We start from the raw sequence: 15468 nt of genomic DNA, 5'->3' as shown, positions 1-15468 counted from the left end.
TGTACTTTCCACAGAGCTTGAAATTGCTGGCTGTGCAGGAGGAAATTAGTTGGTAATTAAAGGCGAGTTAATAACGATTCCCATGGAGTCTGCTTGGTCCTATTGCTGGGAGGAAGATGCTTTGCCTCTGTGGTCAGACCCTGCTGCCCAAGCAGCAGGTGTGACATCCAGGGGTGGTTGTCACACCATGGGACCTGCTTGGAATACATGCAGGCAGGACTTGAAGCCTTTCAAACCCCAGCAATTAGAGATAATGGCCTGATATCAAAACAAGACAAGTAATGGAGCAACCTGCAGCCAGCAGATTGTGTTTGAGAGGCTCAGAGAAGGTAACAAAGGAAAAAAAAAGCTTTGGGTTTAAACTTGTCGTGTGCCTGTCTGTGCCTTTACCCTATCTGTAATTTTTTAGGCAGCATTAAAATTGGAAAAGGCTTGGAAATTCTTTCTTGGAAATTAAATTCAAGACTCCTGGTTCCTTCCATAGTGTCCAAGGCACAGACTGTCAGCACAATCCAAACCCTTGGGTAGTGAACTTCTCTTTGAAGGACATGAGTGGGATATGTTTTGGTTTTGTATAGTTGGTGAAAACCTGAGCACTTGCTAGAGGGAGTCCCTTGGATTTCCAGTGTGACTCTACCATAGTTTGGAGATAGTTTTTAATTCCCCTTTTAAGATTTTTGTGCTTTCAGATGTGGAGGATGAAGTCATGAGGGCAGCTGGAAAGTGTTCTGAATGCTTTGACTGAGCACTTTGTTTCTCGAGGAAACAAACCTCAGACACTCATGTTTCTCCTCACGCCTGCCTGCTTCACTCACGAAACTTCAAAATCTCTCTGGTCATTTCCCAGGCACTGAGGGGGTGGCTGTCAAATATGTGAATTCCCTGTGCAGAGCTGACCAGCAAACCCCCTCCCCAGTGTGCAGAGATCTTGGTTCAGTACCTGAGTTTAATGGGAGAGAGGGAGGGAGGGATGCAAAAAGGTCTGAGCTCTAGACTGCAATAAAAAATGAAGTAAAAAGTCTCAGCAGAAACTCCAGCTTCACAAGTGACCTCAGCAGCTGGCCAGAATCCAGCTCTGATGTAAGGATTTCATATCCTCCTGGGCTTGGTGGGTATGGGGCTCATGAAGTAGCCCCACACGTGTGCAGGCTGAGAGCTCTGCCAAGGGATGTTCCTGAGTGTCTAAGTAACTTCTTGAGAAGGGGCTTTGTGGGCTGGATTCAAGTGAATGTAGAAATCTGAATGTAAATTATGACGCTGAAGACTTTTGCCCAGCTCCTGCTGTACCCTAAAGGCCTCCAGCTCCATAGGTGATTTTTGTTTATACATTAAAACCTCCTGGAGGTGCCAGCCCAGCAGTGCTGAGGGGCTGGGTGCTTCCAGGAGCAAAACATCTCCCCACCAGCACCCAGATCTCCATGCCTGGTGTGATGATATTGCCCTGGAGGGCTTTTCCTTTTTCATAGAATCACAAAAAAACTAGCATTGTTTCACAGGGTTGGAAGGGACCTCTGGAGGTCATCCTGTCACCTCTGGTCCTGTCCTTCTGCCCTGCCTGAGCTTGTGTCCTTCACACTATGGGAGAATTTGTACCCAGCTGTGGAGACGGGTTTGACCCACCCTGGAGTTGGATCTCTGACCAGGTGAACCCTTGGAGCTTCAAAAGATGCTCTGGGCTGGGCTGCAAAATAAAACCATGAGCCCTGCTCTGTCCTGTGGAAGGAAAGACCCAGGGCTCTCTCACCACCACCTTTAACAGCTCAGTGGCCACAGCTTGAGGATAGCCTGCCAAAAGGGGGAGAAAAACTAAAAGGATCTAGACAGAAATAAAAACTGGGAAAAATTCCTCAAATGGTTAAAATAAACTCCTTAGGGGGGGAAAAAAAAGGAAAAAAAAAAAGAGAAAAAAGTGCCTCTTCTTTTGAAAGGCTGCAATTACTGTGGATAGGATCCATCTCACCTGATGGCACCCAGGTCTCGGCATCTGCACCGAGCACTCAGAGCTCATTTACCATCAATGCAGAGAAATGGGCACCTCCAGCAGGCAATTGCTCTCATCTTGAGGTGGTTGCCTAAAATAGGTCAGACAAATCACTGCAATTTCTCTCCACTTACACATTTAAGAGACTAACTCCAGTACAGACACTTGTCTTGTGGACCTCTGACACCAGGTGAGACGAATCCCCCATGAAGTGACAACAAGCCCATCTTCTGAAAGCAGGGAGGGAAGGGCTGGGGAGGTCCCAAACCCTGCACTGATGGCATAATGAGTACAAAAAAGTGAATATTTCCCCAGAACCATGTCAACCTCAGCTCTGACTGCTTGGAAGATTTGGGAACATCCGAGGGGTGATTAGGATTAATCCATTTACCTGAGTAAGTCACTTGGAGAGTTTTAGCTGTGAAACAATATTGGTTATCAGCATCCTCCTGCGGTGATGCTCTGTGAGTTCTGGAAAGGAGATTTTTCCTCTGAAACAGCCTCTTCACGCTTTCCCTGAGTGAAGTATTTTGCTACTCAGATTTGTGATTTAATAATCATAAATAATAGAGCCCTTAGTGCTATATTTTTAAATGACTGAATGGTGAGAATCTACTTTAAAAAATTGTATGAATGCCTATCACTTGTGTGCATATAAATGTATTCAATTAGCACTCAAATCTTGAGTTATCTCCTGATGGAAGGCAAAACCTTTTGAATTCAGACCCATGCAAGAAATACTGTGTCATTTAACTCACAAAAGGATGCCATGCACTTAACAGATAATGACTGAAGAGGATTTTGCTGTATTGCCTGCTCAGCTGCTTGTGAGGACAAAGAAAATAATTCCCCTTTTAGGATCCTATGGGGTAATGAGGGAACCCTCTCCACACTGATCACACTGAGTAGGGGAAAGGCAAGAGCCCGATGGGCTAAAGGGGCTGCAATTTCATTGTCATGGTCCCCAATGTGCTTTCCATGTTTTGTCTGGGATGCTAAGCCAGTGGCTAACCTGTCTCTGAACCTGCCACCAGCACACAGAGATTACTCACCCTGGATACTGCACTTCAGCAAATGCAGAATTAGCCCTGGCTAAGTAATCTTGTTAGCGTGATTCAGTGTTAAATGGATCTCGATTAAATGGGCCTTTATATTGTCCCAGCTGGAGATGATAAGCCCCCACAAGGAAATGGCAGGAGACCGAAGGAAATTGCTTCACTTCAGACTGGGATGTTTAACCCCATAAAACACTTTCTGGTCCCCCTGTGCTGTTGCTTCTGCTCGCTTGCATGGCACCATTTCCTCTGTGCCTTGGCTGTGGGGGACAGCAGAGGCTCAGGACAAGGGCTGGAGCATCTCTGTGTGACACCTGTTGGGCAGGACAGGAGCAGGGTGATGGAGATGCATGTGAGAGGGCAGGATGGCTCTGAGGGGGGAGCTGGTCCTCCTCTGTGGCTCTTTGCTGCAATTAACCATCCCTTAGTTAGCACAGTGCTGTGTCCAACCCCTCCCTGGAGGTGTTGAGCACCCAAAGGTCAGCAACAGTTTATTCAGCTTCAAACAGCACCCAGGCAGAATCTTCAGCCTCATCTTAAATAGATTGCTTAAACGTGCCACTGGGAGCTGCTGGGAACGGCTTGGGGTTTATCAGTGCGAGATAGAAATCAGCTCAGTGTGTTGGTGTATCAGCAGCACCTGACACTTCATTTCCCCTCCCTGCTAGGTTTGGCAGTGTGTGCACAGCCTGGGGAAGAGGGGAATGGCATCAAAATCCCCCAGGGGCTGCAAATGTAGAGGCAAACTGGGGTGACAGGGAGGGATGGAGAGCTGGGACTCTACGCTGCCAAAGTTCCTCCTCTGCAAAAAACAACAGTCTTTGCCCTCCCTTTGGTGTGAAGCAAGGACTGGGTGAGATGTTGTGCTGCAGGTGAAAGCAGGCAAGATTAGAAAGAGAAAAGAATCAAATAAATCACCTCACCTGTGACCCCTGCTAATGGTCATTGTTAGGAAAAGGCTTCTGAGGACAGATAACAAGGTGGACATCAAACTGCCCATCACACCCACACATCAGTGTGTGCTCTTCTCCTGCTTCTCTGCTCTCCTCCTGCTCTGTATTATCTCATAAATTTTCTCTCTTCACGTCTGATATGACTTCAAAATATGGATTTATCCTCACGGAGTCAAAGTCCCTAACAGGACACATGGAAAATCTCTGCTCTGTAGCAAGTCAGATGATCTGATATCTTTTTTTCCCGGACCTTTGACAGAAATATGGTAAACATGCAATTACTCGAATTTTTCCATAAATTTTGCATTGGAGGTGGATTTACATGCCTGTGATATTTTCCAGACGTGAATCCCAGCCCTGTGAAGCAGCGAATGGCTGCAGACGGGCAAGAAATGATATAATCTATTAGAGATTTCCTTCATTATCCCTCTAATCAAGGCTTCTATCAGTCTCCTTTGATGCGCTGCTGGAAAAAAAGATCTTCAAGTAAACTGATGCTGGAGATAATTAATTAACTTGCCATCCTCTTGCCTTACAGACAGAGACAGTGTAAGAAAGAAGAAGTGTCCTTTGCAATTACTGCTCTGTGGTTTTCCATCCTAGGGCTGACAGCTTGTAGGACATGAAGTGGAAAAGCATTTGACCAAACTTTGAGGCTTTGGCCATCAATTCCTTCACTTGAGAATGTTTTCTCCTGCTTGGATTTCTCGTGCTGTTGGATAACACTCCTGGTGGTGAAAAAATGGATTTAATACTTGAGCAGTTAGAGTTGGATGTAGTCTGGCCTGGTAATATTATCTTCTTTATGCTTTTCTTACAACAAATGCTCACATCTCTTCTATCCTCAGATTATTGTACAGGAAATCCACTTTTGTTAGGATAGAATAGAAAATTGGGATTAAGAGCTGGGTGAGTGGAATAATATGGGTGCTGCAGGTTGCTATATGCATTTCCCAATATTTTTTTTAGGGGCTTGGCAGTACTGGGGAATGATTTCTGCCCTGGGAATGCACCTTTCTCATGTGAACTTCTCTTTCCAAGTATTGGTGCAATCTCAAGTGCTCCAAAGTTATGGTTTTCCTTTGTAGTGCTTTAAAGGATAAGATTTACATTTCTCTGCCATCTAGACCAAACCTGGGATAGCAGCAGGAGAATTGCAATCCACTCCACCAACCTCAGATGATTTCTTCTTTTACAAATTATGTCCTTTTTTTGCATAGGTTTTCCTACGTTTCCAGTTCCTTGAGCCCTCAAAATAACATTTCAAATTCTAACTAGTTGAGCTCTCCTCAAATTCCTCCTTTTTGGTGCTGCATGAGCAGCTCGACAGGGGAGAGCATGGCTGAGCAGGCAGACTGACTGAGCCTTAAACAGAGCTGATCCAAAACACCATCAGCAAAACACTGACAAGAGCCTCCTTCCTAAAGAAATTCCCCAGGAATGTCGAGTAGTAAAGCAGAGTGGAAAAGCACATAGTAAAGGCAAGGCTAAGTTTAGGGTGTTTTCTAGCAAAATCAGGGTTTTGCTGACTGTTGTGTGTGTGCAGGGTGGGTTTATGACAAGGGAAAACTTGATTTTAGTTTCTGTGTGGTCACCAATGGGCTTGTAAATCAATTAATACTTGTAGGAGTTACTCAAGACTAAAGAAACCAGGGACAGTGTAGCTAATGCAGCACAAAATGGTACTTTTTTCCCTGGGAAAACACTGTTGTGGCTGCAGGGCAGCAGCCTGACAGGACCAGCCTTCCCCTGGAAACTCTAACACTGAAGAAAACCAAGAAATGCCACCAAGGATTGCACAGAATTTGCTCATCTGTATTTTTTAACACATTTCCTCCTCTTCCATGTGCTGGCAGGCACTGCGAGCTCCTGGGAGGTAGCACAGGGCTGAGATGATAAATTACTTTAAATGGTATTGTGGTGCTTCACTTCCAGCAGTGATGGGTCTTCTCTTGCCCTCTGAAGTGGATGAATAACTTGTGGTTTTGTCCTCCCAAGTGCTTTATCTGCTTTTTTCCCCCAAAATTATTACCGAATGAATGTGAATTGTGAAACATTAATTACAAACTTAATGTGAATTAATGCTGTGGGTTGGTGGTGTTTCTGGATGGCCCCTGATGAGGTTGGGGTGAGGATGAGCTGTGCTGGCAGGGTTTCCATCATCTGCATGCACCTCACATGGGGCTATTTTTGGGTGGAAAAAGTGCAGCTCCTGGAAACTGCAGGTTCAAAACTCCACTCCAAGCAAAGCCTCACCAACACTTTGCCATTTGGAAGCAATTCTGCCAAGGCCAAGAAATGAATCAATACGGGAGAAAGTGTTTGAAGAGTATTTTTTTGAATGATTTGCTTAACTAGGCAGATTTCTCACCATCTCCCTGTGGTTCTGGAGCAGCTGTGGCAGTTGCTGTTCCAGAAGAATCTCAGGAGTTTTCCAGGGTGAGTTAGCTCTCAGGAGTGGAGGTTGTACTGGTTTGCTCCTTGAAAGACCAGAGGGGACCGATGATTTTTGGTAAAAATGTTCACCTTTAGAAAATTAGAAAACCTCCCCTTTCCTGACTGTCTTTCTGGGAAAGTAGGGAATATTTTCATCTGTAAGCCTTGAACACTTCAAAATTGCCAGTTTTAAAAGTAACTCTCTTGCAAACTCCAAATCCACATCTTGGCCTAAAAGCACTGGAAAGCTCCTAATGAATGTCTTCTCTCACACACTGCTTGTATGCAGAACTCTTTAAAAAAAAAAAATCTGCTAATTAATTTTAAGCCTCTTTGTGGCAAAGGCTAAGAACTGGATTTTCCAAGAGACCAGGGGGTCCATCTGGTGCAAGAAGCTCACTCCTGTGCCAAGGCATTTGTTTCATGGTGGGGTTTAGGTCTGGATAACTCCTTTGGGCAGCAAGTTGGTTGTACTGACCATGGGCAGATTTCTGAGTGGTGAGGGGATGGGGAAAAAGATCCTCAGCCAGGAGGCAGAGGGGTTTTCCTGCAGGTGTCCCATGCTGGGACAATGGCTCCATCCTAAATTATGGGATCACCTCAGATGGAAATGCTCAGTTTTAGAAGTGAGGCAAATACAGCATGGTGTGAGCTCAGTGGAGCTTTTGCAGGTTTTATTCTCCAGGTTCCCTTGAAACTCATTTAAATAAAAACAAGTAGACACAGCACCATATTAAATCACCATCAACCCTCCTAAGCCTGTCTGCACTGTGTGGACATTGACTGGAAGTGTCTGTAGCTCAGAGGACACACCAACCACCTTCCCACACCTCTGCCCTTCATCAGGGAAACCAGATTTGGCCAGGAAATTCAGAGTTTGGGTAATACAGACATGTGGTTTACATCTCCCATTTTCTGTGCTCTCAGCATCTCAATCCTCTTCCCTCAAACAGTTTCTAATTCTGATGTACCTCTTTTCAGGAGCACGTTTTATCCATGTGAATGAAAATTTGCTTGAATTCCCCAAAAGATTTGCATTGATTTTAGGGTTGGAGAGAGGCAGGGAAAGCAACAGCACCAACAAGGAGATCTACTCATTTGAACTTAATCTGCTCCTCTGTCCTAATTAGCAATACATTTGCTCATGGAGAGAGAAGAGTTTGATGATTGGGAAAATAAAATAAACTGGGTGGAGAGAATTTTGCAAGTTTTTAAGCGTTGATGGCATGCAGTGAGTGAAAGGAGAAAATGAAATGAATGAGAGAGTAGTGAAATTAAACATGAAATGTGCCTTTTCTCCTCATATAGGAGAATTTCATCCTTTCTAAGTGAACTGCTGTTTGGTAAGAACCTGTGGTGTTTTTTATGTCTTCCAGCAAAGGACAAACCATCAGCTCAGCCCTTACCAGAAAGCAGCCCTTGAGGGAGTCAGGAGCAGGTAGGGATTTTCCTTCACACAATATCCATGGGAAATATTTGCTTGTGTGTTTGATGCTGATCTGTGCAGGACCTGCCTGGGAGGAGATGGACTGACCTGGCTTGGTTGTGGTTCAGCCAAAGCCAGAGCAGAACCCTCAGCCAGCTCTGCTGCTGCCATGAGGGCTGGCAGAGTGGTTTGCAGCCTCAGGTTTATTTTTCTTCCCCTTTTTGGATGCTTTCAAAGGATTTTCTGGGCAGGGGAACATGCTCCATCTCATATTTGTGTGTATAAAAAGCAATGCAGCTGTGAGTTATGTATTATTATCTGCTTGCTTGTGGTCACCTTGAAGGGTTAAGCTTGAGCACCTGAATTAGGATGTTGTGCTGTGTGTCCTTCAAATGATTATTTCAGGTATTTGCAATCTTGACAAGGTTTTCTTGCAGAGTTGATATGAAATAATTCTCCTTACATGCCCAGAACAGTCTGTAGAAGCACTGAAATCATTAGGAACCTAGTCATGCTGCTAAAATTCAACTGATTATGCTGTATTTTGTTTGAACTTCTAATTCCTCTCCTGCTATCTTCCCTTGGTTAGTGGTCAAGTGTAACTTTACCTTGCAGCTCAGCCCTGTGAGACACAGCTTGTGGCTGATTGCATCTGGTGGGGGGGAAAGAGGGGCTTTTACTGGAGTCTGCCTTTTAATTTTTGTGCATAAATTAGGAGAAATTAAGGCTGTGTGTGGCCCATGTAGGTGGTCATGGCTTGGCTGTGATGTGATGCTGAGTGAGCACCAAAATAGTGCTGAGTGACCAGAAAGGATCTTCCCATGAGAACTGAGGACAACTCTTGGGAAATTCATGGCAGCTCACAGTGGACATGGAAATGGGACAGACATATCAGGGTCAGTGATTTTCTGGATTTAATTCCTAGTTAAAACTTTACTGCCTGTGCTTTTCTTTCTGAAACAAAGTTATGAGAGTAAAAATAAGTCGTGTACTGGGTTTGCTTAATGCAGATCCCAGTGTGCTCTCCCTGTATTCCAAGGCATCCAGAGATGATGCAAACATGCTTTGGGCAATGCTGAGCTAATCAGCTGCTTGAAAGGCAGAGTATTTTAACTTCAGCTGGGTGCCAAGTTATCACGTCCTCATTTCTTCGGGATGTGGGGAAAGCAAGACCATTTCTGCCTGCCAAGAGCTGGGCCAGCAGTGCTGGGTGACAGGATGGGGACAGGGTTCAGTGGCTCTGCCAAGAAAACAATGCTGCAGATGCACCTTGGGGAGCACAGCTGGAGAGCCACAGCTCACCCCTCAGCATCCCATACTCCCCTGGGGTGTGGATCAGAAGCCTTGCCGTGCTGGATCAGATTGCTCTGCTGGAATTTCGTGTCTGTGCATTACCCAGGCACAGCCCTGTGTCTCATTAGCTGGAGGCATGGTGGTGTCAGCATGGGCTGGAGCTGTGCTCGTGCCAGCAGGACGTGCCCAGGGGTGCCAACCCCTGCCAGGCTGTTTGCATTTCCATGGGCCTGCCGTGGCTCAGCAGATCCAGGGTAGCTGCAGTTGATAAATATGTCTGATAAATGTGTTTAATAAACAGTAGCCAGGGCCCAGCACACTGTAATAAGCTGCTCATGTCTGGAGTTGCCACAGCATTCTCCTGGCAAATACTCTGTCACTTTATCACCGTCCTGGTGTGAGCTCCCACACCATGGGAGCAGAGAATTTCTCCAAAAACTGGCCCATTTTCTCCCACATTCCATGCCACCCATAACCCCAGGAGTTCTGTGTTTCTGGGGACCTGTACTGGGTCTGTCTGAGCTGAGGCTGGGGGAGCAGTGCAGACCCCCTGAAGGGCTGGGTGGCATTTGCAGGGTGTCACTCTGGGCATGTTTAACTATTGCTGTCAGGGCAGACTTGGCAACAGGTCATTTGAGGGCAGCCAGATTGCCTTGGCTGTCTTTAAAGGGTTTATCCCAAGGGGCAGCTGTCCTGCTGGAAATCCAGCCAGCAGCCAGGTAGGATCCATCCTCCCCCTCCCCAATCCCACCCTGCAGCCTGCTGGAATATTCGGGGTCCCCCCACCTCCTCCCCACCCAGGCAGGGTGTGAACCCCCACATTTCCCTCCAGGAGGGCACTGCTGAGCCCTCGAGACCTGCAGCAGATTAGAATATGCTGAACTGTGAAGACTCATCTTAATTAATGCTTTATAAGGTTACAGCTGGAGCTGGGGAAATAATCAATAGTGAATCATCTACTCGGCAAATTCAGCTCTTTTCTGCGGGCGAGTTATCTGTAAACAGCTTGCAGTTTGCTCCGATCATTCATTATTTACAATTATTTCCCAAATAATTCCTTCCAATCGCTCTGGGTCCGCGGCTTGTTTGCAAGCAGCGCGTGGCAGGCGCCTGATCCTCGCCAGGCAAGCTGTGATCATCAGTTTTTGGTGGGACAAGCAGGTTATGTGGCCTCATGCTGTGTCCCCAAGTGCAGCAGCCCAGCTCTTGCCGTCCTCCTTAATGAATTCGGAATAGCTTTGGGCAGATATTCTCTGCTTCTCGTGCAGCATCCCTGCTCTCTGCCAGCAGCCTCGTTAGTTAAATCCTTCGTTAGGAGGCTTGTCAGGGTGGAGCGGCTGCAGCTCAGATCCAGAGCCCATCTCATCTGGGTTTTCCTGAAGTGGTCCTTGTTGGGTCTACTGGCCAGGTCAGCAGCAGGAGCTTCAAAATATGCAAGTCTTAGTGACCAGTGGTGTTTTCAAACTCAGGAACCTGCTTGGGCCACTGGTGGGACACTGGTGAGAACCCCAAGGCCATCCCTGGGTCCAGTCTGCCCCTTCCAGCCCCAAATAAACCCCACTGGTGCCCAGTCCAACACCAAACTGGTCTCTGCAGCCAAAAACCCTCATTTAAACCTGTCACTGTGTCCAAAGCAACTGCAGCCCTAGAAGAGAAAATCACCTCCAATTCCAGGGCTCTGTCCAAGGCCCTGGCTTGCAATGTGCCTTCCCCTGTTAAAATCACTACACCATCGCAGCTCCAAGGCAGCTGTGGCAGTTTTGATGATTAAAAGGATTTCTTCATGATAAGAACTGGAGTGAAACTCATTTCAGGTAGCAGCCAAACAGCTGCTGGATGGTACACAGTTTCATTTACTGCTGACACGAACTGGATTGTTTTAAGCAGAGGACATAAATAGGCTCTGACATAAATCAAAGAAAACACCAGCTGCGGGTCAGCCACACTCTGGGGATTCACTGCTGTGAATCTGTGAAGAAACCAGACACAGGAGCTGGCTGCTCACCCACATCGCTCAGGATGGGCTGCAGGAAGAAGGATTGCCCCATGCTGGGGAGTTTTGACAGGTTTCTTCCCCTTCCAACACAGTTACAGCTCCTCCAAGCCAGATCTTGGGATGCAGCTGCAAAAGAAAAGTGCTGGAAGTTGCTCCATGGTCTCTCCTGGCAGGGTTGTGCTGGGAGGTGTCTGGTGCTGGCATGGCAGTCTGGCCCTCTCCTCTGAGAGCCTTGGTCATCTGATAACTGAATTGAGCTGAAATTGTCACCTGTTGCCCTATGGGACATCTCTGTCACCATCCTGGGGCTGCCAGTGGGGTCTTTCCCCCCTCTGTGGTGAATCCAGTGCTCTCCTCTTCCCACTGCCAGTGCCAAGGGCTTGCTGGGCCAGGCAGCACTTGTGCTGCAGGTGGAGATGCAGAGAATTTGGGGAGGTAACAGAGGGGGTTCAATGTACAGAGTGACACAGTCCAGAGAGAGATCACTCCAGCTGCCTTTGCTGTGGAAGGAAGACAGAAGGAGAAAGGAGTTCTGCTTAAAATTAACAAATGCTGACCTCAGAGGAATCACAAGCCAGGAGCAAAAAGCCACTGAGCACCTGAACTGTGCTGCCTGCAAGCTGGGAAGCATCCCTGCAGCCAGCAGTGCTGTCCTGAGGCTGCAGAGTCGTTCTGCTGGGTGCAGCAAACACTCCCAGAGTGCTGCCTCAGTCCCTCCACAACTGAGACTCGGGAAAAGCAGCAGCAGCCCCCTTGGCTGCCTCTTCCCTGCTCCAGGTCCCTGCAGCAGCTGTGCTTCACCACCCTGGTGCTGCTCGAGCAGGGGGGAGAGGGTTGGGAGGTGGTTTTTTTTTTCCTCTCCTTAAGTCAAAATCAATGATGATGACAGAGTTATAAGGTGAGCGATGGGAAAGGAGAAGAAAGCACCCGGTGTCAAATTTGATGCAGGAGGCAGTTAGAGGAACCTATTACGAGTTCTGTTGCCTTAGGGTATGTTGGTGGGTACATAGGAGAGTGTAATGTCAGCGAAACAGGAGAGCAGTCTCTTTCCCCTTGAACCCTTATCATTAATGTGGAAGGCATACATTGTCAGCTATTAGTCTGGAGGGGAGGGAGAATAGCACACAAGATGTCTTAGTTTGGAAATGGAGTCTGACTCCTCGTCTGCTGTGGGAAGGATGGAGGGTTATTGCAACTGTTGTTGTTGTTGCTGTGATTGAGGTGGGTATTATAGGATTTGGGAGAAGATGAGGCTCTGAGGGCTCTGCTGCCTCTCAGTGTGGCTTTTGAGGAGGGAAGATTGAGAAGCACCATGTGGTGAGTGCTCTGGGTGATTGGAGCCTCACTTCAGAGCCTGATGGTGGAGTCATGACAGGGATGCTCTGTGTGACCCAGGAGGGAGCAGATCAGTGTCCCCACCCAGCAGTCACACTGCCAGGGGGACACTGCCAGGGGGACTCGGGTGGTTGTAAGAGAGGCTAAGCAAGAGAAATTAAATTAAAAAGTAAAAAACTAGTCTTAATCATTCCTATTGCTGCTGTAATCATTGGTGGAGAAAGAGGAGCTGCATCTTCTGATGTGGGGAGGATTTACAGGCACAGATTTGGGGTCTGAAGTTTGCATGGCTCCCTCCCTGGCCATGAGCCCAAGTCAGTCCATCTGCTTTGCACCTCAGCAGCAGCTTTTGTCCAAACACACCAAATATTTTGTGCAACCCCAGATGTACCAATTCTCAAGAAAGCAAGGGATGCTTGTTCCTGCAGACACAGGGAGAGAGTCACTCTCCCACACCTCATCTCCCGTCTCTGCCTCACCCACTTGATACAGTTTCCCTCATTTAGGAAATGTAAATAATTCCTTGGGCTCCGTTAATCCCAAGATTACATGGGTAATTCCTGTTTGCATTAATGGGAGGATGTCTCTCAAATTCTCTGCATGTGAATGAGCAGCACAGGGCTGGCACACTGAGCCTGAGTGAGTCTCTGACTTCCCCTCCTCCAGCACCGGCTGTGCTCAGCCAGGATCTGAGAGGAAACGCAAAATTAGCTCCTTTGCCTCGGGACTTTCATTTTTTTTTGGAGGCACATTGCAAATGATGACTATTATTAACTCTGGCCGTTAGTGTCTTCCTTCCCCAGCCAGCTCTGCCATTGTGGCTTTCAGAGTTACCTCACAGGTGCTGCTGGAGATGGGGATCCTGGTCCTGCTCCATGAGGTTATGAGTGAGTGAAGCAAATCCACCCCCTCTGTGCCTTTTCCTGCTGGCATTTGGCATGTACAGACTCCCAAAATCCCAGATTTGGGGTGCCTGGGATGCACACCCAGGGATGCTGCACTACCCTGAGGTTTTTATTTCCACCCTCTGTCTGGGTGGGAGGAGATTAGGATACCTGCAGCTCCCCTGACTCCATCTACAGCTTGCCTCAGCCCCAAAATCCAGAGCCAGGGAAAGTCCCAAAAGCTGTCCCCAGCCCCAGGGTCATGGGACACAGCAGAGCCCTGGGCTCACTGTGCCACCCCCTTGCTGCTGCTCCTGACTGCATCCCCCTCTGCTGCTCACCAGGGAAAATAATTCATTGAGCCAATTAATGAAGCTAAGTTGGAGTAGCACCTTTGGGCTGAGCCCTGTCCCTTCTCCCTCCCCTCCATGAGACGCCACAGGCTGGGACAGCCACCCCAGTGCTGACACACCTGGGGCTCTGATTTGGGATGCTGTGGTTTCAGGAGCTGGGAGCATCCAAGGTAGTACCAAAATTAAAGCAGGGAGGGAGCTATAAAATTTAAGTAATCACTGAAACACCCCCCAAAGTGTCACACATCTGTCTGCAGTCCCAGCACAGTCCCTTTAGCTCAGCACTGAGTCAGGACAGCACGTGAGCTGGCAGGGATGCTGCTGAGGCTCCTCAGACCTCCTGCCTCGGGGGCTGTCACTCAGCTCCTTCATTAGGAGGGAAAAAAGTGCTGGAGAGCCCTCGCTTCCTACAGTGGGTTTATTTCAAAGCTCTTTCAAATCAAGGTAAAGAGGTACGAGGCTCGCTTTTGCTCATGGGTTGCTGAATGAAAAAAATATATATATGTGTTCTTCATTTTGGGAATGGTAGTTGTAAAAAATGGGAAGCCAGGTGGGCTTGTGGGGGTTTGGGGAAATTCTTGGGTTTGGGGTGAGGGGAAGGTGGAAGAGGCAGGAAAACCTTCATGCTGCTGTGAAATCTGTGTGCCATCAGTGTCTGCTGCGGGGAAAAAAAAGAAGCAGCAAGCAGTTAGCTGAGCAGCAAGATTGGTTTTCTCGTATTATTCCAAAAACATAGGGCTGATATTTATTTCATTAGAGTAAGCCTTCCTGTAACCGGTAAATGAATTCCAAGAAGTGAGAGGAACCCCAGGATCAGGGACTTTACTTCATTTGGGATTGTGTGCAGCTAATATTCTGGTTAAATAAATACATTTTACTAATTGGATTACTCAGACAGTGTAATATACTGCTGGATTTCCAACACGATGCTAATAAATTGTGTGAAGAACTTAATCATGTTAGCTTCCAAAAAGCTTGTAAGAGATGAAATTAAAAAATAAGTAGAAGTTGACATCTATTGCATTTCACAGTGTCTTCATTTTCCTCATCCTTCTTAGAGTTCTCCTCTCCGTAGCATGGCTGACGTGGATTTTTTTTTATAATCTGCCTGTGATTAGGGAGGATGCAGCATTAGACTGGGGGATGCTGGCACCTGGCTGGTGTTTGGTTCTTCTTCTAACACTTATCTCTGTCGAGATAGAGGGAGAGAGACTTTGCCATCACCTTCCTGAGGTCAGAGTGCTGTGGGTCATTGCCCTGCATGCGGCAGAAATGAGGCTGGAGAGAAGCACCTGGTGCCTCCCAAAGCTGGAGAGGAAGCTGAGGATGCTCAGATGGGCTCTGTGCTGGGGGAGAGGATGAGGGCCTGGGCTGGTTACCCTGCCTGGAGCATCCCACAGCTCAGGGAGGTGCTGGATGGCCTGTGCTGTACATCCTCATTCCTGCACATCCCCAAAATGATGGAGTGCGGGCACTGCTGCCACCATTCCTCATCACCAGGGTGCTGCTCCTGCACACCACTGCTCAGTCCACCTGCACTTCCCACCAGCGAGGGAGGAGGCAAAACATGCTTTTCTTGCCTTTATTTTTTTTTATTTCTTTGATAGAAACATGCAGTGAGAGAGTGTGTGGCTCTCCCTCTCCAGGGATCTGACAAATGGTCGCTAAAACCAGATAATTTGTCCCCCCTGTCAATAGAACAGCACTTGGGTCACAGAGACAGCTCAGATGTGTTCTTTAGGCTGCACCCAGCTGT

The 15468-nt window shown here is 47.5% G+C and overlaps 1 protein-coding gene across 10 annotated transcripts in view; it reads left to right on the top strand.

Annotated features, from left to right (window-relative positions):
* Positions 1–7842: 7842 nt before the first annotated feature.
* TNRC6C (trinucleotide repeat containing adaptor 6C) overlaps positions 7843–15468 on the top strand; it is a 201284-nt gene continuing 193658 nt past the window's right edge. For all 10 annotated transcript variants that reach the window (XM_085077879.1, XM_085077889.1, XM_085077883.1 and 7 more), the window contains exon 1: positions 7843–7863. The gene's annotated coding sequence lies outside the window, so the exon portion shown is untranslated. The remainder of the gene's footprint in view (positions 7864–15468) is intronic.

Source organism: Lichenostomus cassidix, chromosome 18 (assembly GCF_008360975.1).
Source record: "Lichenostomus cassidix isolate B80296 chromosome 18, HeHo_3.0, whole genome shotgun sequence".
Taxonomy (NCBI): Eukaryota; Metazoa; Chordata; class Aves; order Passeriformes; family Meliphagidae; genus Lichenostomus; species Lichenostomus cassidix.
Note: the sequence above shows the minus strand (reverse complement) of the source record. Positions and strands in the feature narration are given on the sequence as shown.